Source organism: Podarcis erhardii (assembly GCF_964252035.2).
Source record: "Podarcis erhardii genome assembly, chromosome: 2".
NCBI lineage: Eukaryota > Metazoa > Chordata > Lepidosauria > Squamata > Lacertidae > Podarcis > Podarcis erhardii.
The window spans coordinates 59,078,251-59,101,710 of NC_138498.1; the positions used below are offsets into that span (position 1 = coordinate 59,078,251).

General features: G+C 42.7%; 3 long non-coding RNA genes across 3 annotated transcripts in view; 2 read left to right on the forward strand and 1 right to left on the reverse strand.

Moving 5' to 3' along the window:
• Positions 1-23,460, forward strand: part of LOC309335406 — a 35,327-nt gene that overhangs the window by 6,932 nt on the left and 4,935 nt on the right. The window contains exon 2 of the long non-coding RNA XR_014153479.1: positions 3,851-3,975. This is a non-coding gene — a long non-coding RNA (uncharacterized lncRNA). The remainder of the gene's footprint in view (positions 1-3,850; positions 3,976-23,460) is intronic.
• LOC309335413 lies at positions 5,747-21,993 on the forward strand. Its single transcript, XR_014153486.1, has 2 exons — positions 5,747-5,780; positions 20,284-21,993. It is a non-coding gene; the product is annotated as an uncharacterized lncRNA (long non-coding RNA).
• Positions 18,429-20,681, reverse strand: LOC309335402. The gene is made up of 2 exons (XR_014153474.1): positions 20,590-20,681; positions 18,429-18,522 (listed from the first exon to the last, which is right to left on the reverse strand). It is a non-coding gene; the product is annotated as an uncharacterized lncRNA (long non-coding RNA).

Here is a 23,460-nt window from a genome sequence, read left to right on the forward strand (position 1 = left end):
TTGCTTTCCATGAAGGAAGTTCCTTCCATGTGAGCTTCTTTGAAGATTCAAAATGTTCTCAGTACTGACCCAGCAACCTATATATGTCTTCTCATATGCCTCCTACTTTTCTTCTGACCTACTGACCTGCATACATTTTTGAATACAACTCCTGTCATCTTTTATCATTGACCATGCTGGCTGGTGCTGATGGGAGTTGTAGTCCAAAAACATCTGGTGGGCAACAGGTTGGGGAAGGAACAATGCTCTAAACTAGGGGTGGAGAAGCTGTGGCCCTTCAGCTGTTGTCAGCCCATCAGCCCCACTCTGCATGGCTAACAGTGTGGGACAATGGGAGCTGTAGTTCAGCAACATCTGGAGGACTTAAAAAACCCATGCCAGCATACATGAGCAGCATAGCATGTGTGAGATCCTCAGCAGACTACAGTAGACTTCATAGCCCACCCACCCGCCACCAGTAAAGGAAAAATTCACTTTAGCTCATTGTCAGGTTCAGGGGAAATATACATAACAAGGAATGTGAACAACTTGTCAGTCAGGGTAGCAAGCATCCAGTTCTGGGGCTGGCACCCAAGTCTAGACATAGCTGGAATTCACTTTAATTAAAGTTTCATAAAGCACCCTTCCATTGAACTTCCAGGGTAATTTACAAAAACATTATATCATATATATTAAATATAACAAACAACATGTTAAAAAGAGCTAATATCTAATAATACATTTTAAAGCCTATGATAATGAAAACATCTTTGCTGGAGAGTCTAAAATAGGCTTCCTCAAACTCGGCCCTCCAGATGTTTTTGACCCACAACTCCCATTATCCCTAGCTAGCAGGACCAGTGGTCAGGGGTGATTGGAATTGTAGTATCAAAACATCTGGAGGGCTGAGTTTGAGGAAGCCTGGTCAAAAAGGAGAGTCTTCTCTAGGGTTCCACCACTGAAAAGACTCTCCATCTCTCTGGAAGAATATGATCTCAATGCACCTGGAAGAATATGATCTCAATGCACCTGGAAGAATATGATCTCAATGCAAGGGCCATCAAGGATGACCTCAGTGCATGGACAGGTTGGTGTGGGAGCAGGTGTCTCTTCTGGTACCTGGTTCACAAACCATGTAAAGGTTTGGAGGCAAGAACCAGCACTTTCCATTGGGACAATTCCAACTTGCTGTGTTTTCCGAGTGTATGAAAATAGATACTTTTGCAGCAAGTATTAATTAACATCAGTTGGGAGCTGCATCTATCCATTCCTGGAACTGATATGGAAGGCAGAGAACTTTTCAGATGGCCAGGTTTTAATAAAAATCCAAGTGACACGCTTATGGTAAGAATCACAGGTTGTACTTGGTTCTTGTGACTCTTAATTAATGGGATATGTGGTAAGCTACAGTATATGTTTTCAGAGGTCTGCTTCACAACAGGAAGAATTCTTTTATCTTCACACAAGTGGGTGGATTACAACTTGGCAGCATCTCTTATTAGAGTTTAGCATGAAAATATTTCCCAATAAATTAGGACTTTGTTATACAACTTGGTAAAGACTGCATCTAGTCGAAACAGACTTTTACCAGTATTCCATATTCATTATATGGTGCACTGCAACTATAAAAATCTATATTCAGTCCTATTGTTCATGTTATTGTGTGTGTGGACCCTCATTGTGTATACTTTTGTTCTCTTTCGATACCAGAGGCGTACGTTCCCACAGATCAAGCCTAGTGCAGAGCCCAGTGGATGCATTTTGAAGTATCTGAACAGGCTTCAAAGGCGGGCCTATTTACTTATTATTTATACTTACAACCGGCCCTTCACCACCTGACCCCAAGGTGAGTTACAAAAATATCACAATTAAAAGCAAGTACAATTTACATTATATTCTTAAAATAAGACCATATAACAACCAATAGCAAAGTAACAAACAGTAGCACCGAACAGTAGTGGACAGCAATGCAGGAGGAGGAAAGCCATCTACTCTACCAAAGATCTGGTGAAGAAGAAGAAGAAGAAGAATTTGGACTTGATATCCCACCTTTCACTCCCTTTAAGGAGTCTCAAAGCGGCTCACAATCTCCTTTCCCTTCCTCCCCCACAACAACACTCTGTGAGGTGAGTGAGGCTGAGAGACTTCAGAGAAGTGTTACTAGCCCAAGGTCACCCAGCAGCTGCATGTGGAGCAGCGGGGACGCGAACCCGGTTCACCAGATTACGAGTCCACCACTCTTAATCACTACACCACGCTGGCTTTGGTGAAGAGGTGAGACTTGACCAATTGCTGAAAAGCATACAGTGATGGTTCAAGACACACCTCAGAGAGGAAGTAACTCCACAACATGGGGGCAACCGCAGAGAAGGCCCTCTCGTGTGCCACCACTCTTAAAACCACAGAGGGTGGTGGTACTCCCAATAGGGCCTGTTCTGCTGGGAAGGCTCATGTTGGGCTAGAGTAGGGCTTTATATGACAGTATTGACCCCTTAAATTGGGCTTGGTAGAGAAGTGGAAACCAGCAAGGTCTTTCAGTACTGTCGGAAGAAGAACTGGCTGGGGACACCATCAGTTCTTGTGCTACTAGGAGCTTTAATTGAGAAGGGGATACACCACCACCTCTTTTAAGGGCCAATCCCTCTGCCCTGCAACACAGCGTTCAGCACTACCTAGACCCTTCCAGCCACACCCTGTTGGCTAGTTTTTATAAATCATGATGGACAAGGGTCAAGAGGACATAATGCATTGCAGCAGTCGTCCCTGGATATCACTACAGCATGGATAAGTGTGCCCATGAGCGTAGCCGGGGAGGGGGGGGGGCTTGTGATATCAGGTGACTGACAAATGGGTGATCCCACCTGCCTGTCAAACTTGACCTTCCAATGGACCAGATCCAGTTCTCCACCTTTGAGCTTAAGGAGAGGAGGCGTGGTCTTGGAGGACAATGTTCAGCTGTCAGATCTGGTGTTCGCCACTCCTGCTTTAGGAGGAGTATAACTCCATCTGAAACAGCTTGAATATAATTTCTCTCCACAAATACACTGCCTGTCCACAGAACTGGGTTGTCTTTCCAGCTCATTGCCGATTTGCTGATTCCAGGCCCTGGTTCTACTGTTCCACTTGCTCACCTTAATCCTAATAGCACCTCACTTGAAATCCCAAAATGACCTCTCCCAGCATTTCCATGTAAATGTTTGAAAGCTGGGGGGACAAGACAGCTTCAGTGCAATGGGGCTGAGCAGCAGCACCTTCTGAAATTGACAGGAGTAGAATTTCCCTATCGCCAAGTCTACAACTCTCAACCTAGAGAGCCCATCTAGAAGCGCACCATGGTCAATGTTATTGAAAGACTGGAGAATTAGCAGAAGTGTGCTCTCTGCAAATGTCCTTCTTCTGGCATAGTTTATTCCATCTGGTGTCCAAGGCAGTCATCTGACCTGAAATCAGATTAAAATTAGTCCAGACAATCACTCTCATCCAAGAGCACCAAAAAATGGGATACGGTATTAGTGACTGACCAATAATAATTATCCTCATTGTCCAAGGAGGGTTTTTTTAGGAGCAGCTTCACACCTGGGCTTTGAGACTCCAAAGCCTGCATTGATGAAACCCTCAGACATGCCCTGTCACTTTGTGCTTAGATCTTTATACATTAGCAGGATCAAAGCTTGTACACTTTTAGGGGTGCTGCAGCCTCCTCTTCCCTCCCCCACCCCAATATATACATAAACTGATTATCTTCATGTTTGTTGTTTTTTTAAAATTTGCAGACACAATTAGGAGTGAAGATTGCCACATGGATTCAGATTCCTTTCTAACATACATTTTTAAAATGTTAATTCCTTCTTGTTTCCTCTTTATTTCAAAGATCTGTGCTACTTTTAAGAACATAATTTGTCAGCTTAGAATACAAAGTATTGATCAAAGGACAACTAGCAACTCTTTTATACAGTGAAACAGAAATCCAAGCATCAGAACTCTGCATCAGCAACTGTAAGTTTTTAAAGCTTCCATCAGCAATTCTATTGCACCACATTCCACTTAGCACAGATGGTTTTATGGAGAAAAACAGATTTTCCCAAGCAAACATATTATATTAATTAGGCTTCTCTCCCCATTCAGGTTATGACAGACAGAACCATTGGCTCATAGCTAGAAATCAAGCTTATCTCCTGATCCTTTAATTAAATAACAATAAAAAATAACAATTTTTTGTTTGTTTATCACCCTTTCTAAATATTCATCCCAGGGTGGTTTACAATGAAAATGAAAATTACAAAGCAACGTCAATAAAAATATACAATTAAACAAAGCAAATAAAATTATTAAAACTGTAACACAATTAAGCACTGGAGTGAACAACTTAATTCTCAGTGTTTAAAATACAACTTCCTCCCAATATGTATACTCCAAATTTAGCACTTTGTAATGTAAGGGATTCAGATACTGTACACTATTGCACTGATTACATGCCCCTGTAAGTCTTACAATGTGAACATGCTGCCTTGCAGATCACCATCCTTGAACTCTGACATACTAGGCCAGATAATAATAATAATAATAATAATAATAATAATAATAATAATAATTTTATTACTTATACCCCGCCCATTTGGCTGGGCATTTCTGCACATCAGAAGGGGCACAGATTAGCACCCTTGCTGTAAGGTAAGCCAAATACTGTTATCCCCATATGCTCAAAGATCTGCATTGTTTGCCAGTCTGTTACTGGGCCAGGTTCAAGGTGTTGCTATTAGTATATAAAGCCCGTAACAGTTTGGGATCAGTTTCCTTGAGGGATATGCCCACACAACAACTTCACTCTTTGTAACTGTTATTGTTATATGTGCCACGCAGTATTCATTCTGCACTTGTAAAGAATAAGTCTTTTAGTGTGACAGACTCATACTTCGGAACTCCCTGCTTATTGACATCAGGCAGTCTCTTTGCTGTATCCTTTTTCGGGGCTTGTAAGCAGAGGAAAGTAATTATAAATGTCCTTGTTTCCAGGAAGTACATCCCCGCCCCCTCTCTTATTACTGGCAGGCTTTCCTGAAGGATATTTGCATTTAGACAAAGGTATATTGATTGCAGCTGTTTTGCAGAGAATAATAGGCAAAGAGAGTAAACATAGTTTTTAAAGAGGCTAAAATATATCCTGAAATAAACTAAACTAAACTAACTAAAATAAAATACAGTGTGTTATGAGGAGTTTGTGACATTCCTAAGAAGTGAGAATCCCACTTACTTGCTTTTCTTTTTGTTCTTTGGAACTTTATAAAGACAGTGGAGTAAACTAATCAAAAGAGAGAAGTGAGGAGAAAGATGTGAAGTGGTGTGTGTGGGGGGGTGATATTGTTGTGTGTCCATGTCTCTGTGTTCAAACACTGAGAGGAGGTATGACTGGAGGCAGTAGCATAGACTGCAAGGACCCAGTGAAAATGCCAGATGGACTATTGAAATGGTGGCAGGAGGATTCAAGATTAGGCCTGAAATGACTGAGGAAGCCTTCCTTAAATTGTGGCATGAATATAAAATAACATTGCTTAACATTCATATTATTTGAGCTTGGTATATATGTTACAGTGGAGTGAAGAAATAGTCTGGTTGAAAGCATAAAGAAACGTATGGTTGAAAAAGTAAATATTGTGTATGTTAAAATAAACCAAACTCCATATTTAATCCAAGCCTCCAAATGCCTACTGGAACACAAAGGTTTTTAATGTTTTCTCTTCTGTTAACCTATAGGTGAAGGAAGCTCCACAAATCTAGGGCTGGTCTACAAAATGCCTCTTTGTGTAAGTCCCAGATGGAGGGCCAGAGCTTAGCCCCACCCCCCAAACAGATGGATTGATGAAGGTGATTGGTTTTGTTTTACACCAATCACACTATGGTGTGAACCTGACCTCAAAATCAATAAAGTGGAATAGGAGACTAAAATAGCCATGGCACAAATCAGCAGTGAATTAGGGGAGAAGAGCAATGGCAAGGATGACTCAGTCACTTGTCATTAACCATCTTGAATTGTGTGAAGAATTAAAAATGGTGATTAAAGTCTGTTATGGAATATGTAACCTGCAATAAGTGATCTTGAGTGAGCACCCACAAGATCAGTCTCTCACGCTTGCTGATAAATTTCTGTGCTAGCACTATTGCATTACAGCATTTCCCGCATTCCATTAAGCATTGCTCAGCCTAGCTTGACAAGCAACTTGGCTGCTGTACCCTCTTGTCTTGCAGCTGTGTGAACAGCTTGCACTTTGGAGCAGTTCTCTGTACACCTTGGACAAGGGAGCAGCCAAAAGCCAAGGTGAGACTGCATAAAGTTAACTGAAATGTAATGGGTAAAAGCATTAAGTGATCCAAATGTTGATGGATGAGAGTTGGAAGCCACACTTAATAACTGTTGACAGTTTGCTCCGTAGAGATGCAAAATGACATTATTGTGAAGCTTTTGTATAGCTTTCTATCTGAGGGTGCTTGCTTAATGGCCTTGGAAGGCTGGTGGCTACTAGCTATTGGACACCCACCTGGTACTGGGGACTGAAGGAAGCCATTTGACTGTTCTGAACACAGCCAGAAAAAAGAGAAATAAGTCTGAAAGTTTGCAGCTTTCTGAAAAGAAGCAGTCTTGTGTAGACTGCGTGCTGTTCCTTTGGGGAAACGGATGCTGCTTTAAATACCAGCTTTGTTTGTCTAGGTGTCTGCCTGCTGCTCTGTACTTAACTTGCATTTTTGTAAAAAAACTTTAAAAACCACAACATCAGAAGTCCTCAATATTCACAAGGGAACTGGTCCTGTGTAAAAGTTGCTTCTGAAACTTCCTACTATTAAGAAAAGTAGGCTTGTGAAAGAGTAAAGCAAGTGGGACAGGGGAGGAAGGGAACCCCAAATTACAACCCTGGATGTTTTTAATCAAGTTGATTCATTCTAGTTTCTAAATCTGTAAGTGGAGACATCAAACTGAATTTTAAAGTCTTTTTCATTCAAGGTACAAGTTTAAACCGAATAATAACCATTATACTTCATCTATGACCTATTTAATGCTCAAGTCACTACAGTACTTTTCCGGTCCTCCCCCCCCCCCCCCGATATATCTGCAGGTTTTTACTAGGCTTCCAAATGCTGTTTCAGCTTGATTTATAGAAAATGCTTAGTCACTGACATTAGCTTTGCTTTTTATGTGTGAAAAAAGAGACACTCCTTAGCGTTCCTTTACAGCACTTTCTGCCAAGAAGTTGCAGCTGCCCTGCTGTTGAGAAAGCTGACTGACCAACTTCCTAAAGGTCTTCCTCTATGGCTGCAGATGAACTGTGGTGTAGCAGTCAGACCATCAAACAAAGGGATTGGGTGACTTAAGTCAAAATCCCCATGCAAAAGTGAACTTCACTGAGTGAGTTTAGGCTAGTCATCACCTCTCAGCCAACTTTTCCTCACAAGGGCTGTTGTGAGGACAGGGGGCATGTATGCTGCCTTGAGATCCTTGGACTATCAATCATGGATTCATGGAATTGTAGAGTTGGAAGGGGCCCCAAGTGGGATGTAAATAAATTAATAAACTTATGAAATCAATGCACAGAAATTCAGCTACCTGCAAAAAGGAGACTTGTTTTTCTCCTGAAGTCCAGCCAAAGAACAAAACAAGTACACAAAATCCTCTGCAACTAATCTGTCACTTTTCATCTGCTCTGATGAGGGGAAAAAGTGCTCAATTCAGTTAAGATGCCCTACTTTTAGGCTGAGGAGACCCTTACTAATTTGGAATTTCTAGGCTTAGTTACTTCAGCCAGTTATTATTTGTAGGAAAACAAAAGGATTGTAAATCTGTGCATGGAAATTACCTCACAGAGGAAGGATGTGGACAATTTGGTGAAGACTTAACAGCTATCTTGAAACATTTGGCTGAGAGGCCTGCTGCCTTGTTATGCAAAGCTGTTGGTATGGCTTGGTCATTGTTGTCAGACAAAGGGTGCTAGCAGGCAATTTAACCTTTCTTTAAAGCCCTTACTAAAGGAATGTACCTTGACTTACCCTCACCTGCAGTGCCTGGGACAGGGAACCTTTTTCCGTTGAAGGGCCATATTCCCTGCTGGTTAAAGGGTCCCCCAACACAAACCAGCGATGAGAAAGGCCAGGGACAAAAGTAGGAAGAGCAACAAATGTTACTTCTACCTTTGTGCAGGAGACTCATTTCTTCCAGGGCCGGCCCACCAATGATGCAAGATGAGGTGATTGCATCAGGTGGTAGGATTGGCAGGGGCAGCAGATCCGGCCTCCAAGGAATGCATTGCTCACTGCTGCTGCCACAGGTGAGGTGGCAGTGATAGCTCCTTTGAGGCCAGATCTGCCACCTCCTCAGCAACCCCCCATCCCCATGCTTCATCTACAGTGGCCTCGTGGTGAATAAGTGCTGATGGTCTCCTCCTACCCTTGTTCTTCCCCTTGTTCCTAATGTAGATCTTCACTCACCCCTTCTTCCCTGGCAGGGGAGGATGCCATTATGTGATTTCCCTCAGGTGTCAAAATGTCTTGGGCCAGCCCTGGTTTCTTTCATGCACAGACATCCCTTCATCTAGTTCAGGCTTCCTCAAACTCGGCCCTCCAGATGTTTTGGCCTGCAACTCCCATGATCCCTAGCCAGCAGGACCAGTAGTCAGGGATGATGGAAATTGTAGTCTCAAAACATCTGGAGGGCCGAGTCTGAGGAAGCCTGGTCTAGTTCAATAAGCATGAGCAGAGCCAGACAAAAAAACAGGGCTGGGGAAGGGCATGGTTTGGGAGAGAGTCCTGAGGACCAAACATGGAGGAGGGCCATACTTGGCTTCCAGGCCCAATGTTCCCCACCCTGGGTTTGTGGAGCAGCAATCTGTTTTACTTAATATAGGAGAACGTATTTATTATTATTATTTCAACATAGTTTCTTCCCCACTTTATCCTCACAATAGCCCTGTGAGGCAGTATGACTGACTGACTCAAGGTGAATTTCATAGCAGAGCAAGGATTTGAACCTGCCTTGGTCTCCCCGATCATTGTCCGATAGATTAATATGCTAGTAATACTATCATGCTGGTTCTCTTGCCAAGAAATAAGCAAGTAGTTTTTGGATTCTAAGCTGGTCTTACTTCTTTCTGACAAGTGCTACCTGCCTGAATGTTTGCATTTGCAGCCCCATCACCTGTCCACATTCAACAATGCTACAGCTCTCCAGCTTACACACTCCTATCTTACAACACTCAGAGAAGGGCTAGTTTGAAGTTCCATCCTGAGCTGCTAAAGTGATATTCCCCCCCTCCTCTGGGGCAGGCAGGGGAGGATAGTTAGTGGTTCAAAGCTATTACTAAAAAAATAGACCTCAGATCACAGCCAGTAGACAAGATAAGCTGCATTTCTCCCCTCTATGCTATTCTCCAACTCCAGAATTGGAAGCTAGAAATTGCAGCTTTGGATGTGATTGGCAGAAGTTAAGTGAGACCTCAGTACTGCTGAATCTAATTCACAAATTAAAACATTTGCTAAGAAATATACACATTGCCAAGTAGGAAATGGGAAAGACATGTGATGACATGTTATAGTTCACATATTTTATTTGCCCCCAAACTAAGAACATTTCAGCAGAATAGTCTCCTTTGAATTTGATGACAGCATCTGTGAGCTGTGTAAGTAGGTTACTTGTAGCTGTGATTCATCATTCTAATATGAATTCCAGAAGTGTGCCCATATTAGTCAGTAACAGCAAGAGGGTACTCCTGAAGCACCTTACCTAGTAACTCGTTTAGCCTGGCATGAGCAACAGCCTTTTTCAGCACAGTGGAGTAGGAAGGTGGAAAGGAATCATATCAATTGGCGTACACAAGAGGAAAACCAGGACTCATCAAAGCTGCTTGTGGTCTTTATAATGAGGTTTGACTCACATAACCTTTCCCAGGGATGAAAGTGTATTACATGTTTCCCCCCACCACCACCACACACACCAAGATTACGGTATATCTAGCCTGGGGAACAGTGCTTGTGTGCCTTTAACAATTATATAATGGGCAAAGATTCAGCAAGTCCAATTCCTGATTGCTGCATTTCCAGGTTGTGGGGTAAAAAAGCACCTTTTCAAATTCTAGCTGTTGCACAATTGTTAAAGGCACAGAGGATGCTACCAGAAAAAGGTGGCATCTCTATAAAAAAAAAATTTAAGCCTCTAGCCCTTATATTTCCAGATATATTAAGGGAAAACATGCAGACAATATTTTGCTCACATTTTCAGTATGAAGCAAGCTTGCTCCTGCTTTCCTGCATCCTACCCAATGAATGGAAACCGCTATTTAATGATTATTTGATCAAGGAGAAGAAAGCAGCAATAGCTCTGCTAATTGGACAGAATTTAAAGGAAGGAAACTGGATTTTGATGTGTGGCTGTAGGATGACTTTCCTTTTGGGCCAGGGATAAGAAACTAGTGGCCCTTCACACATTGTTGGATTCTAGTTCCCCACTACTGTTCTAGACTCAGCCTTAGAATTAAGACTTCACAATGATTGCTTAGTAATATCTGGTGCTAATTTCAATTGCTTGCAATGCATCTTACTGTATTACATTTACTATCTAGAAGGATTGTGTGACTTTATCTTGGGGAGGTGCTTTGTGCTCAGTCCAGCTGTGCAACTGGGGGGTCAGAGCTTGGATCTGTTTGTTTCCCCTGACTTTAAATGCTTGTTTATTCCTGTGAAGGGAAAGATTGGTTTCCTTGACACCCCCAAACATGAATGTTATTGATCAAATTCTTGTTTTCATCCTCAAACACTGCAGGCGATATTATGGGGGGGGGTGAATTATAATAGCTTCACAAACAGGCCCCACTGCTCCCAAACCTGAAGCTAAACTGTTTGACTGATGCAGTGCTATGGGTGTGATCTGAAAGAAGAATCAGGTTGTCACAGTTTTGTTTTCAGAAACTCAAAGCTGGGAGCCTCTGAGCATACATGGAAGGCCTATCCTTTGAGAAGTGCCTGTTTCCTGCTTGTATTAGTGAGCTGGGGAAATCTGGTGGTGGAGCCTTTAATCGCAAGGGTAGCTTTGTGGTGCCATATATGTTACCCTGCCAAAGAAGTGGCCTTGGATGGGAGAGAGATGGTTTGCAGCATCGGGACTTCGGGGGAGAATCTCAGGTTCTGCCAGACAGAGCTCTTAAAAGTAAGAATCAAGTACCAGTCTGGTCAGCTTCTGGATGTGCCAATTTGTCCTTTGCCATGCGCAGCAAAATGTCTTGGGCCAGTCTTGTTCCATGCTAGAATGTCTAGTCCATTAGACTGATTACTCTTATAGTGATGGCTGATCCTCTAATGACCTTCCCATCCCTAATCCTGCATCTGAGGGCTCCTCTCTTAGCGCAGGGGTGAGGGTGTTGCTGAACTACAACTCCCATCAGGCATAATGCAGGGATAATGCAGTTTGTAGTTCAGCAACATCTGGAGGGCTAAAGGCTCCGCATGCCTGTCTTAGTGGAAGAGAAAGTACTCTCTGCTACGGAAGATACAAGAGCAAGTGTTTTTTAATTTTGTTTTTTAAAAGAAGTGGGAAAGCTTTTCCTTTCAGTCCGTGGCCTGTTGCTAGGAAAAATTACCTCAAGGCCTGTTGTTAATTTCCGAGACCTCTGACCCCACAGATTTGTGCTAATCTTGCCCATTAGCCTTGCCTTGTTCTTTTGCCTAATAGGCTCCAGGGACTGGCCTCTTTCTGAAGCACATCTTATTGATTCCAAGCCAGGGGGTTGACGCTGATATGGTTCTACAGACCATGTAAACTAAGACACATAACTTAGAGCAGCTAACTTGTGGCGCTTGAGATGCTGTTGGGCTCTAACTCCCATCAGCCCGTGCTAGCACGGTCAATGGTGAGGGGTGTGGGGAGTCCAGCAACACCTGGAAGTCCACAGTGTAGCCACCCCTTGCCCTAGAGTTTTTTGCACCTTTCTAATTGGTTTGAAACTCATGGTTTTGTTTGGTGGAGGCAAACTATGAGCCTGGGCTCAGATGGTATGTTAAGCCAAACCATGGCTTAGTGCTGTGTAGCACAGCAGCAGCAGGACTGAGGAAGGAGCACAGCCGCCTCTCTAGGAACCCACGTGCTTGTATTCATTGCACTACGCTATGGTTTGGCTTGGGGGTTACATGAGAACTGAGCCAATGAGAGAGACCATTTTGTGCTGGCAGAGGCTCCTTCCTGGACTTTTGTGGTCTTTGCTAATTGCTCCTTCCTGGACTTTTGTGGTCTTTGCTAGGAGCAAAACACAAAGCATTTGGTAGAGAATGCATACATTAATGTGCCTGATTTGCATAATTAGCAAGTAATTGCATATCAGGCTACTCATATTGGGGGAACTGGCTTTTGACCATCTTAGCTGCTGACGTTGGTTGGTGCTGACTCAGTTTTGGTCCTGGGCCTTGAACTGTAACCTAACATGCACAAAATTGAGCCTAGGCGAAGGGGATTCCTTCACTTATTTTGGTGGCTGGAAAAGCTTGATTTCTGCTTGCCAGTCTGCTGTTAAAGGCACAGCTTCAAAACTAGTAAAAAAAAAAAAAGTTGGCAACCTCATTCATAAGAAAATAGAGTTACAGGATCCCAGTTTGCATTCTTTCTGACAGTTCTTCGTACACTGGGGTGGGGTAAGTTCCTCTGGTCCTTCTAAATTAGATAAGGTGCAACCTTAGCAAGGAACAAAGAACTGATCTTGTAAGCGACAAACTTAAAATCCCTCTGACCTCATAGGCAGGGAGAATGCCCTTGTCCTTGTAGCAACAGCTCCAGACATCAGGCCATGAAAGCTAACTTTAGTCCAGGCTTTAAAAGGTTTCCTCTGCCATTAGACAGAATTTGCCTCCAAGTTTTCATTTCAGTGTTGGCATTTAATGCTCCTGCTCTTGGCCCCAGCTTTCTGGCTTTGAAACTTTCTCTCGCGTGGGGAGGGGGCAATGCCACCAACCAACAATATCTCAAGGATTATCTGAACAGTAAATGCTAAGTAGGCAAAACCAGATAACCCCTCCTGAGTTCTCATTAACATGCCAACCTTTGTTTGCCAAGATCTGATTTAAAAGAAAAGAATACAGATCATATTTTTGGTGCTGTCACTTTAATGAAAGTATCACTTGACAAAACCAACAGAAGAGAGAGACATTTGCAACCAATTATGTTATTGCTGATCAGTCAAATTGCATTGAAAATTACATGTTGAGTTTTATTCAGGGCTGCTGATAAATTAACTGGCAGCCTAGTGCTGAGATCCAGTATCAGTCTAATATCACATTGGTTTAATTTGAAATGCAAAAGAAGTGGGGGCATTTGTGGCAGGAGGCTAATGTAAGCTACATGGTTATTAACACAGTGTAGCAATAGCCATCATTAGCAATGGCTGGAGGGATCCCTTTTTTTGTACCCCTTGACCCAATCAAAAGTAGCCTTTGAACAGGGTATAAATCAGAATGGGATTTGGCTGTGTCTTATGTAAATTCATAGCTGTGGCTACTTTTAAACTTCTGCTTTCACAAAATATAAAATTATTCCTCATAACCACAAGAGGAAGTTGGGTACTTCAGCATATAATTCAGAGGTTACCAAATCGCTGGCTAACAATCAGTTTATGGAGAAATACTTGCTCTGCACTCCTGCTTCTGGGGAAGATAGTGATATTTCCTCTCCACAGCAGATGCACTTCTTGGGGGTTTGCGCACAGCTCCATTTTCTTAATTAGTACTGACATTTTGAGCTATCAAGTCATAAGCTTTTTGGGGGGATGGAAGAGACCCAATCAAGTGATGTCTTCAGAAAACAGTTTGATTTAAATGCATGGAAAATAACAGGTGAAAAAAGAAAAAGAAAATTCATATCTTAGGACTGGATAAAAAGGATATTGAAGAGGTAGCAAGGTTTTTTGTTTTTGTGTTTGTTTTTTTTTACATCCATGGCTATTGGATACACCATAGAATCCAAGCTGCATGCCAATGACATTTATACTATGCACTCAGAAAAAATTATGTAGATTGATTTATCTTTTTAAAAGAAAACTCCAATTTTGCTTTTCCCTTTTGCTCTTCATTTGGATAAACTGAAAGCATGCAAATCTAATTTCTGCTTTTGAAATCTGCATTGATTCCTCCTTTTTTGGTGCTGGCAGGGCTTCTCCACTTTTACCAACTTGTGATAGGCAGAAATCCAGCCAGTGCAGCTTTTCCAACATAGAGGTACAATGTGCTCCGGTTGAATTTCTGCCTCTCTGTTTCATTGTTAAAGTCATAGGATGCTGCTAGAGAGAAAAGGTAGTAGCCTTCCTCACCAGGACTGGCTGGCTGGTGCAATGTGGGATTCCAGAGTGTGGGTTAGGTGAATAAATTCCCAACTGGCTACAGAAACCACAGGCCTCCAAACTGGGGCTAGAGAAGGGAAGGGCTGGGCTCGCCTTTTGACGCATGGTTGCCTGGAGTCCAAAGGGTGCCAGGATGATTTTGAGTAGTCGCCTCTCTATTTTTTGTTCTCTATTGTTTCTCCTTCTGCTCTATGAGGGACGAAGAGGAAATCCCTCCAGCTCCCTAATTGTCTTCTGCAGGCTTTTTGAAAGCAGACTTTCCTATCAGACACCCCACTCTGAAAGGAAAAAAAGAAATCAAAATGAACACAAAGAGATAGGTGTCTCAATATTGCAAGAGGCTGCAATGCAAAGTGGTGTGGTGTGTTTCTTGAAGGTAGCATGGTGAGACCTTTCAGTGCATGAGAAGCCACTAATGGCAAGTGATACCAATCATGTTTAGCATGGTGTATTGTTTTTAACACTTGATTGGAAGCTGCCCAAAGTGGCTGGGGAAACTCAGCCAAATGGGCAGGGTTTAAATAATAAATTGTTGTTGTTGTTGTTGTTATCAAGTTGAATTCAGTTGCTGGAATTGGCACAATCTGTGTGTGTGCGGGGGGCGGGGAGGGACTTTGGCAATCTTTTGCAATATGTCACCCTGTGTGAGGCCCCCAAATGGATCTTCTCAATTTTGCGCTCCCTTGCCTCAGTGCTCTTTGTGGAGGAACCACCTGCACCGCCCTAAATCTGGTGCTGGTACATGCAGAGACATTTCGAAACCTCGGATGGGTTTCAAAAGCCACCTTCAACATTCTGGAATTTGATGATTGTATTGGAATGGCTGGCTTTCACCTTGATGCTGATACCAAGGACTGCACATGAGAGAATACAGAAGTGCTATGTGTAGCTGGCTGTCTTTACCTCAGGGGTCAGCAAACTACGGCCTGAGGGGGCCATTAAACTGGCCCCCGGCCTTTGCTGCCTGCTCGGTCAGTCCCTGCGCAGCTCTAAACTGGCACAGCGCACCGGTTTATCTCCGTGCAGGGACTGACTTCCGGAACGCAGCCACGGCTTCCTATTGGCTGCAGGAAGCTCTTGCAGCCAATAGGAAGCCACAGACACCTCTTCCTCCCCTGCCATGGCTCCGAAAGCCAGCGGGGAAAGAGCGGCAGGCATAGCTTATGGTAAGAAACACGAATGGAGAGGGTGGAGCTTTTTGTGTTCTATTTCGTCCCTGAGCAGGACGAAAGATAAACCACATTACTGATTTTGTACCTCCTCCTCCGACCAGTGGCAAATGCAGGACAGCATTTGCATGCTCAGTTCCCTTTGGAAAAGAACCCTGGAAATCCACACCACACCTTTAAAGCACATCCAGTGCCCATTTAAAGCATATGGCTTCCCTCTAAGAATCCAGGAAACTGCGGAAAGTCATGTGTTTTAAATGTGCCTTAAATGTGTGGATCTGTTTCTTCTTTCTAAGCAACTGTTTACAGAGATGCATAGGTTGACCAGGTATTTTAAGGGCACAGCAGCAAGCCCTTGGGTGATTCAAGTTCCAAAGCGACATGAGTACATGTTTCAGATTTAGTTTAACCCAAGAGCTATGGGCTCCAGCTCAGAGAGAATTGTTCCATCAAACAACCTGAATTGTAGCCACTGTAAACCAAAATTCTAATGACAAAAACCCTCGAGCGGTTTTCCCGATCAGCTCCTGCAGCATCTAGGAAGCAACAAATGCAATTATTCTTTTTCCTTGTTCAAAGATATTCCTGCACATGCAGCCCAGAGTACATATACCTTCTTTATTTATGGTGAGAATGTGAACATCGCACTTCTCTTCGCACGCTTCATGTTAAAACCTAGGTGTTTGGGTAAACTGGTAACTTAAATGTTCCGGAGATTTAATTACCACAGCTGTGGGTGGGTGGGGAAATAAAAAGGTATTTAGAAATATAGATTACAAATAATTTAGAAGAGCTAGTAAAGATTAATCCTGAGAAATTATCAGTCCTCCAGAGCTTGCCTTTGCATGCAGGGAAAGCCCCTAACTTACCGAGGGTTTGAGACCCACTGGCTACCCTCACCTGGTGTAGGCAACCAGTCAAGACTGTTTTCCGGGGTGTGGCCACTGTCACATGCTGGCAGCTTCTAGGAGCCACAGGTGAGAGCTAAGTGCGGGATGGGGACCAAAGGTGAATAAGCTACCCCAGAAGAAGCACAATGTGTCCCCCACCAGAAGTACTATGCCTCCCCTAACACCCCATACACCCCACAAAATATATTAACTTTCGAGGTACAGGTGAATATCGTGGAAAAGTTCATTTATTTCTGTAATTCAACTTAAAAGGTGAAACTAATATATGAGATAGACTCATGACATGCCAAGCGAGATATGTCAAGCTATTATTTGTTATAATTGCGATGATCCTGGCGTACAGCTGATAAAAACCCCAAATTAACAAGATCAGAAAATTAAAATATTAAATGAAATCAGCAAAACAAGGACTGCAAATAGAGCAATATTGGACGTCTGAGAAGTAGAAGCATGCATATGTACTCAGTACTTGGTTTGGGCCCCTTTTGCATTAATTACTGCCTCAATGCGGCATGGCATGGATGCTATCAGCCTGTGGCACTGCTGAAGTGTTATGGAAGACCAGAATGCTTCAATAGCAGCCTTCAGCCCTTCTGCATTGCTCGGTCTCATGTCTCTCATTTTTCTCTTGGCAATGCCCCATGGGTTCTCTATGGGGTTCAGGTCAGGCAAGTTTCTGGCCAATCAAGCACAGTAATCCCATGGGCATTGAACCAGGTTTTGGTACTTTTGGCAGTGTGGGCAGGTGCCAAAGTCCTGCTGGAAAATGAAGTCAGCATCCCTATAAAGCTCATCTCCGGAAGGAAGCATGAAGAGCTCCAAAATCTCCAGGTAGACGGCTGCGTTGACCCTGGACTTAATGAAGCACAGTGGACCAACACCAGCTGATGACATGGCTCCCCAAATCAACACAGACTGTGGAAACTTCACACTGGACTTCAAGCATCTGGCATTATGTGCCTCCCCATTCTTCCTCCAGACTCTGGATCCTTGGTTTCCAAATGAGATGCAAAAGCTGCTCTCATCAGAAAAGAGATTTGGGGAGCCATGTCATCAGCTGGGAAGGTAAACTGCATTTCCGTGCGCTGCTCTGGTTTGCCAGAAGCGGCTTAGTCATGCTGGCCACATGTCCTGGAAACTGTACACTGGCTCCCTCAGCCAGTAAAGCGAGATGAGCGCTGCAACCCCAGAGTCGTCTGCGACTGGACTTAACTGTCAGGGGTCCCTTTACCTTTAAACTCAATATACATAAATTTTAATTAATGACTGATTACTTTAATGACTGATTCCATTTTTTTATTAGTTATTTTAAGTTTTTCTCCATCAGTGTTTATGTTATGTGCCTGGAGATTTATTTCCAAACGCCACACAAAAATATACAGTGTCTGTCTCTTGGAACAAGTCTCTCAACCCTTTAGGCTGCCCCTCTCTGCATAATCATTATTTATCTTTGCTCTTAAAATGTTCCTTCTCTGAATTTGTCCTGTCCAAGAGGGCTTAGATCACTTCCCTTGCTGCACCATAGCTGGGAATTTGCAAAGACTTTTATTCAGTTTGTTCTTTATAGTACCTCTTACTTCCCAGATGCTGGCTTTCGGAATTCTGGAAATCAATGAGGTGCAAACTTGGATTCCCCAAATGCCTACTTGCATGAATAGAAACACCCCTTTACATGCACACCCCACAAGGTAGTTAAGAAGGTCCTCTCTTTGGGTGTTTTTGGGTAGCCACAACAAAGAAACACAGCAGTCCTGCCTCAATCAGAGGCAAGAGATGCCCTGGACTGCCAATATATACAGTATAGTGTGTGGGTCCCACTTAGACTTGTCATATTCTTTTTACCAAAAAATGGTAACTCTTCAACATGAATTTCACAGGCTTATTAAATGATGGAGAAAAAGGCCACACAGTGTAGGTAAGCACCTAGTGCTCATTGGCCCATTTCTCTTGTGGGTTTCACAACAAAAGGGCAGAGTCCAATCTTAGACCAGCATTGAGAACCGGAGAATATGAGCTGTTGCTTCAACTTCTTTTATTCCTTTCACTTTACAACTGAAGTAAGAGAGCCTTGGGCCTATGGCTGGCCCAGAACATTTTGGTGTCTTGAGGCTGAAAATACAATAATAGTTTAAACAATATATTGATCAAAAATGTCCTTCCTTTTAATAATTCCTGAAATCTGACGCCCAATGCAGCCATTTAATTCTACCTTATTGCATGGGCAGCCTTGCTTTATACAAACAAAATAATAATAATAATAATAATAATAATAATAATAATAATAATTATTATTACTTACATTTTTTTGTGTGGTGCTTGACTTCTTAGCATTTTAGTGTATTTCTGACGTGTCCTTCCAAGAAATTCCAATAATCTCCTAGAGACAGTAATACTTAACATATTACAGAACCTATGGCCCTCAAGATGCTCTTGGACATCCAGCATGGCTGATATTCAGGAATTATAGTCCACAAACCACCTGAAAGGCCACAGGCTGCCCACCCCTGTGCTATGGAAAAGGAATCTGCAGCTGTTCTTGCCTCACTGTTGAATGGGATTTGCCAATGGAAGGGTTGTCTTTTGTCTAAGGACCCAGATTGTATCCTGCTCATGTCTAACAAGGGGGAATAACATTCCTGGTGAATGCCAGCTCTGTTACTCGCCCCCCCCCCCCGCCATTACTCTTATCTTGTGAAGTGAATTGAGACTGATAAGAGTGATGTCCGGATCTCCTCTGTCTATAGTCTGACAAGATGGAGTGGAAGACAAGTATCAGTGCCTTTTAACTTCCAAGTGTTTTATCAGAACAGGTAGTTGCCTCTTTACGGGAGGAACATGAGTCTTCCTCCTGATAGGGACCTGGAGGAAATGTGTTTGTGTTTCTTCTGTGATGGATGACACAGCAGTTTACCCTTGAAATCGCACACCCTGGAAAAGGATAACTGGGTTTCGGTTTCTAAGGTGTTTTCACACATTTGGCTTCAATCAAATTTTCTCAAGCTTTCTCTCCAAACAAATATTACCTTTATTTTGTTTGCCATGTACATTGTATGGCCCAGGGAGTCTCAAAGCTCCCTTCTAGGAACAAGAGAATGCAACTTAATTCTCTTTGCCACCTTAGTAGCTTCCTAGAAGAGGGAGTTGCTGAGCTTCAGCGCCAGCACTGCTGAAGGCAAGAGGACAACATTGCAGCTAGCAGGCAGTCATGTGACTCAAGAGACCAATAGGGTTTGCTGTAGAGCAGGAGTGGGGAACCTAATTTGTATGCATATATGCAGTGTGTTTTTTCTTTTAAAAAATGTTCGGGGGTACTCTCATTTTGACTCAAGAAAAATCACCATTTTATAGTTCAAATTAGGGGGAAAAACCTGTAAATGGACAAAAGTACAAAGATTCACAAAGTGTTTAGGGTATGCGTATCCCTGTGTACCCCCAGAAAAAAGCACTGCATATATGCAAACTTAGAAATAATTACTGTAATTTAAATAGAAATACAATACATTTTACTATGGTGAGGAAGACTGTGACCAGGTGACTTGTGCGCCTGTTCAGTTGTCCCGGTGCTAACTGTTAATAGGCCCCCTCAAGTCTTCTCCTCTTCCTTCTTACTTGATTGATTGATTGATTTAATGCCTGAAAATGTGACAGGTAGGCTGGCAACATCAACCCCACCATATGAGAATCCCGTACAGACAATCACCAGTGCCGGGAGACAGACAGTCAGGTTGTATATCCACAGCATTTTTGCCTAGTGCCTAAATATATGTAACGAAGGTGCCAGGCAAGCCTCCCTGGGGAGAGCATTCCACGAACAGGGAGCCAACGCAGAAGAGGCCCATTCTTATGGTTCTTTATCTTTACAATGGACAGCATTTCAAATAGCATTTCAAATAGAGGACTCCTCCAAAGAGATGACTGTCACCTGCAAAGTACCCTACTACTACTACTACTACTACAGCATCAATGAAAATTTTATTTGTGAAAGCCTGATCGCCATAACCAGAAATGATGCAGAGGAATCTGCCCTGGCCTACAGAATACATCATTATCTGGCACAGAAGCAGAGAATAATATTTACAGCCTTCCAGCACATAAAGCGGTTTTGCTGAGAGACGCTGCACATTTTGTTTGTCATGGGTGTGGACTGGAGTCTGGAAGCAATGTGTCAGAGCTTACCAGGTCTACTTTTGCTCATCATGCTAAGTCTTTCCTCCTCTTCCTTAGCAGGATAAAGAAGCGTCCAGTTGGCTGAAGAGGCTTATCAGCTCTGTCTGTCTGGGTGTTAACAATCTATTTGTCTAAGTACCTGTCACATTCACATGCCATGTTTCCATTGTGACTCACTATATTTGTCTGGTTATTTTTTTTCAGGATTGTGTGTGCATCTGTGTGAAAGCTCTCTGCCTTGCCTTATTGGTGCCACCATTCTGAGGCAACAGCTAGTTATATATAAACGTTGTCCAATAACAAATCAAGCTCCATTCATTGTCCCTTTGAGGCCGTTCCTATATCCCACTTACAACTCCCAAAAAACTGTCTCTTAGAAACCAAGGCTGTGTTTATTTAAATCAACAAGCTGAAATAAGTCAACCTTTGAAATCAGTGGGATTTGGCTGTGCAAGATGGCATCCTCACTGGGGAACCATTGCGTTCTTTGTGTTTAAGGATGAAATCAGGGCTGACCCTACCATTAGGTAGTGTGAGGGAAGCCACCTCAGATGGCAGATGTGGAGAGTGGAAGCAAGATGCTGATACTCAGAGCTGTGTGTGCCACACAGCATGCCCTGTGCCCTCTAAGCTTGTGGTGGAAGACGGCTTTCCCATCAGCAGCATTACAGTCAGATTCAGCTACTGGTCTGATTAGCTCCCGCGCATGGAATGCAAAGGGGTGCCCGTCTTCTCCTTTGGCTCAGGCAGCAAAATTAAATTGGATAAAATGAAACAGAAATCCTCCTACCTCCTCCTGCCGCGCTACCTGCTACCATCAGGGACCAAGAGCTCATTTAGACCTGATGTGCCACAAACCACCTTGCTGTGGTTTGGTGGCAGCAGGTAAAAGCAGATAAAGGCAAATGAGTCAGGTGATCCACCGGCTGAAGGAAAAGGCAGCTGCCACAAGCCTGCTGGAAATATGAGTCAACTCTTCCCCCATTGCCTGTGCTGAAGGCGCTGGCATGATTTAAAGGTGACAAGAGGAATGGTTCACCACCTTTTGATACTTGGGTCATGAGTGTTTCACCTCCTCCTGGATTATATTTTAAGCACATTGCACTCTTACACCCAAAAACATACTATATACCAGTATGTATTTTTTCAGTATTTCTTCTAGGGCTTAATTCTGCTTCCACAGATTTTAATGAGTTCCTGAAATGGGTCTTTATAACTTGTAAAGAAAGTGAGTGAAGCTTATCATTTTGGATTTGTAGAATGAGTGTACAGAATGTTTGCGAACCATTCTTGTATTGAAATGCAAACAGAAAACCTAGACCAGGCTCCTGTTCTTCAATGTTTGAGTATGTTGATGATGTTCCTACCATATTCAGGTTTGCTGTATTGCCTTAAATAAACATACTGCCCAAATGTGCAAATTGTTCTTGAGGGGGCCCTAAAACACACTGACTGTGAACCATGCTTCTAGTGAATTTGCTAAGGAACCCATCAACTATAAAACTGCTCTTATATATTCCTATATTATTATCTCCAGGCTGGTAGAATACTGCTTTCCACGATATTTACTGAGTCAATATTTGTTGTAATGAAAACAGAATCACCAGAACAACACTTTAAACACAAGATAACGGTTTACATTTTAGAAACTACTAAATTTTCTTTCTTCTTTTTATCAGTGCCTCAGTGGTGATAGTGCAACAGGAAACTATTCAAGTGTCATCTGATAGCTATATCACTTACACAGCTGCAATTTATAATGCAGATATATTTAATAGCACTTCTAAGCCAAAGCAAATTCTTCTAAAATGCAGTACTTGCGGAAAACAAATGTCATTCTAGCTAGTTGTTGCTTATTGTGTGCATGTGTGCATATACTGTATATACTGCTCCATTCTGTCATGCAGTAAATTAGGCACTTGCTTTTGGTAATTTTTTCCCTTGGGAACTAGAGGCTTTAAAATGGAATTCTTCCTCTGTTTCCCAGGAGAAATGCTGTGGAAATTGACTAAGTGCTTTATACACTGAGCAGCTGAAGGAAATCTATATAACATGTTGAATCTATACAGTTTTAATACATGCAATATATGTAGTTTCAGGATCAGTTGTGGGAATCCTAATATTGTGGTAAGGTTCTCTCTACTCAACACCTGTAACAGTTTAGTTTGGCTTCAAGCCCAGTCATGACACTGAAGCCACTTTGGTCATCTTGGTTGATGCCATTTGTCAAGATGGCAATGGGAAGGCATGGCTGATGACAGTCTCTTTAAGGGGCAACTTCTGGTCCTTTTAGGCTGAGTCATTGTCACCAGTACAACCCTGTTAAGTTAGAAAATGGGAGGAAAGTCTCTATGGCAGTGCACAATGCCATCTGGCATTATCCTACTTACAAGATTCAGGTTGTGTCTATAGCTGCAGTGGCACCAGCACCAAGTTGTTGATTCTACATGCTTTTTAGTTTAGCTACACAATCATTTATTTATTTTCAATTTCCTCTCCGGTGCATTTGTACAAAATAGGTAAGAAAATTCTTCTTGCAAGAGACAGTTAAGTAAAAAGAGGTTAGCTATAAAAAAAGAAGGGCAAGCAAAATGAGATCCTTTGTGGTAGATGTAAAAATTTCTAGCCACAGCTGAAAACCTTTTGCGTTTACAGCAGGAGTAAGGAATCTGTGGCCCTCCAGATGTGGTTGGAGTCCAAGTCCCCTCAAACCAGCCACCAGGCCAACAGTCAGGGATGATGGGAGTTGTAATAATGAAGATGATGATGATGATGATGATGATTATTATTATTATTTATACCCCACCCATCTGGCTGGGTTTCGCCAGACACTCTGGGCGGCTCCCAACAAAACATTAAAAACACGATAAAACATCAAAC